This window comes from Psammomys obesus, unplaced genomic scaffold, assembly GCF_907164565.1.
Source record: "Psammomys obesus unplaced genomic scaffold, mPsaObe1.curated_primary_1811, whole genome shotgun sequence".
Lineage (NCBI taxonomy): Eukaryota > Metazoa > Chordata > Mammalia > Rodentia > Muridae > Psammomys > Psammomys obesus.
Genome location: NW_026585687.1, coordinates 7,470,072 through 7,473,070, shown reverse-complemented (window position 1 = coordinate 7,473,070; position 2,999 = coordinate 7,470,072). Strand labels below are relative to the sequence as shown.

The following is a 2,999-nucleotide window of genomic DNA, read 5'->3' as shown; positions in this document are numbered from 1 at the left end:
TGCTCTGAAATTTCCTTTCATTGTTGGAACTTTTGTGTTTTAGGTATCAGGGTGTCTGCTGCCTCATAGAATGAGTATGGCAATGTTCCTTCTGTTTCTATTTGTGGAATAGTTTAAGGTGTATTGATATTAGCTCTTTGAAAGTCTGATAGAATTCTATGTGGAAACCCTCTGGCTTTCTTTTGTTTGGAGACTTAATTTTCTTAGACATTATAGGTCTATTTATTTGATTTACCTGATATTCATTTAACCTTGATAACTGGTATCTATTAAGACAGTCATTCCTTTCATTTATATTTTCAATTTTATGGTGTATAGGCTTTTGAAGTAAGAAATTTTTAGACCCTCGGTGTCTGTTAAATCTCCCTTTTCATTTCAGATTTTGTTAATTTATATGCTCTCTCTTCCTTTTACTTATTTTGGTTAGGTTTTGTCTATCTTCTTGATTTTCAGAAAAATAAAAAAAAAAAAACACAGTGCTTGGTTTTGTTGATTTTTTTTGACTTGTCCTCTGTTTATAACTTATTGATTTGAATCCCGAGCTTGATTATTCCATGCCATCTATTCCTCTTGGTTTTGATTGTGTGTTTTTTGTTTTAGAGCTTTCAAGTGCACTTTTAAATTACTAGTATGAGACCTTTCCAATTTCTCTCTCTCTTTCTTTCTTTCTTTCTTTCTTTCTTTCTTTCTTTCTTTCTTTCTTTCTTTCTTTCTTTCTTTCTTTCTTTTTTAGCTTCTTGGCCAATAAGTTTATTGTCTTTATGAAAAAAATCTTCATAGAAACTGCTTTAGCTCTCAGCAGTGCATTCCAGAGCTCTGAGGAAGCTTGCCTTCTTTTGAGCAACCCGATCTTTCTTCCGGGCAAGGGAGGGACATTTTGGGACGATTCCACCTCTTCTTCTTCACTTCTCTCTTGGGCTTCTTCTCATAGACTGGGTTCTCTCGGATAGCAGCATGGGCTTTCTTGTACATCTCCTCCATCATGTCTGGAGTGATGTTGTTCTTTATGTACTGGGAGAACTGTTTCTTATAGGCATCTTCATCTTCCTCCATTAGGTAGTGCATGTAGTCTGCAACATTCTGACCCACGATGTGCTTTCGATGCACTCCTGCGTTGAACTCCTTGCTTTCAGAGTCATAACCAGAGAATCGTTTGGTATTATGCAGGATAGACAAGCCTCCATCCTCAGCTCCCTTCAGGGCCCCCAAAAACTTTATTGCTAGTTGTAGTTTGGGTGAGACCTGCATCCAAATAGCAAGTGAAGGCAACGGGCTGACCGTCAATGCTCTCCACATTGTACTCATCTCCAGTCACCTCCACCTGGCCTTCGTAGATCTTGTCCATGCTGAACCTATTGAGAAGCCTGCAGGCCAGTAGCAGGCCAGTGCAATACGCTGCAGCGTAATTGGTCAGGCCGACCTTCACCCCATACTTTGGCAGTTCATGTGCATATGCTGCGCAGACTATCATGTCCCCTTCTATACGGGCACACGCAATCTGGCAGATGATGTCTCTGTTAGTCACAGGGACTATCATCCTATACTTGGGTGTGTGGTACTTATTTTTGTCCTGGATCACCAGTCGTTTCCGAGCATAGTAGTCAGTTTTGCCCTCTTGCGGCCTTCTAAACCTCACTTGGTATCTCTTAAAGTAGGCCTTGTTCTTGACAACTTTAACAAACCCCATCCTGCGGAACAGACACCCGCGACAGCGGCTCCTCTCACACCTGCAAGGCCGGACTCGCTAGGGGAAAAAGACCGGATTCTTTCCAATTTCTTTATGGAGGCATTTAGTGCTAAGAACTTTATTCTTGCATTGCTTTCATTGTGTCCCTTAAGATTGAGTATATTGTGCCATCATTTGCATTAAATTCTAGAAGCCTTTGATATCTTTATTTCCTCCTTGACTTAGTTGTCAGAAAATAGAGAGTTGTTCAGTTTCCATGAGTTTGTAGGCATTCTGATGCTTCTGTTGTTGAAGTTCAGCTTTAATCCTTGGTGGTCTGATGGAATACAAGGTGTTATTTCAAATTTCTTGTATTGATTGAGGCTTGCTTTGTGAGTGAGTATGTGGTCAGTTTTGGAGAAACTTCCATGAGGTGCTGAGAAGAATGTGTATTCTTTCGTGTTTGGATGGAGTGTTCTGTAGGTATCTATTAGGTCCAATTGACTCAAAGTTGCTAAGTTTCATTATTTCTCTGTTTAGTTTATGTCTTGATGGTCTGTTCATTGGTAAGAGAGGGGTTTTAAAGCATCTAACTACTAATGTGTTGGGTTCAATGTGTGATTTAAGCTTTAGTAATGTTTCTTTTATTAATGTGGGTGCCCTTGCATTTGGAACATATATGTTCAAAATTGAGGCATAATCTTGGTTGATTTTTCTTTTGATGAAAAGAAGTGCCCTTCCCCATTTGTTCTGATTAAGTTTGGTTGAAAGTCTATTTTATTAGATATTACAAAAGCTGCTCCAGCTTGCTTCTTATGTCCATTTGCTTGAAAAACCTTTTTCCAGCCTTTCACTCTGAGGTAATGTTTATCTTTGTTGCTGCTGTGTGTTTCTTTTATGCAGCAGAATGATTGATCATGTCTTTGAAACAATTCTGTTACCTGCGTATTTTTACTAGTGAATCGAGACCATTGATGTTGAAAGATATTAATGGCCAGAGATTGTTAAATCCTGTTATTTTGATGTTAATGGTGCTTGTGTTTTTGTGTGTGTCTGTGTCAGTGTGTGTTGGTCTGGGTGTGTGTTTACTTCCCTTCTTTTGTTTTTATTGGTGTGGAATTGTTTATTTCCTGGGTTTTCTTCAATGTAGTTACTCTAGATCGGATGGAGTTTTCCATCTAGTATTTTCTGTAGGTCTCGATTTGTTCATAGATATTGTTTAAATCTGGTTTTGTCTTGAAATATCTTATTTTCTCCATCTATAGTAATGCCTTTGTATAGCAGTCTAAGCTGAATGCTGTGGTTTCTTAGGGTTTGTAAGACATCTGCCAGG

The 2,999-nt window shown here is 38.7% G+C and overlaps 1 pseudogene; it reads right to left on the bottom strand.

The window, feature by feature from the left end:
• Positions 1-730: 730 nt before the first annotated feature.
• Positions 731-1,732, bottom strand: LOC129665563 (60S ribosomal protein L5-like; annotated as a pseudogene).
• Positions 1,733-2,999: the final 1,267 nt, after the last annotated feature.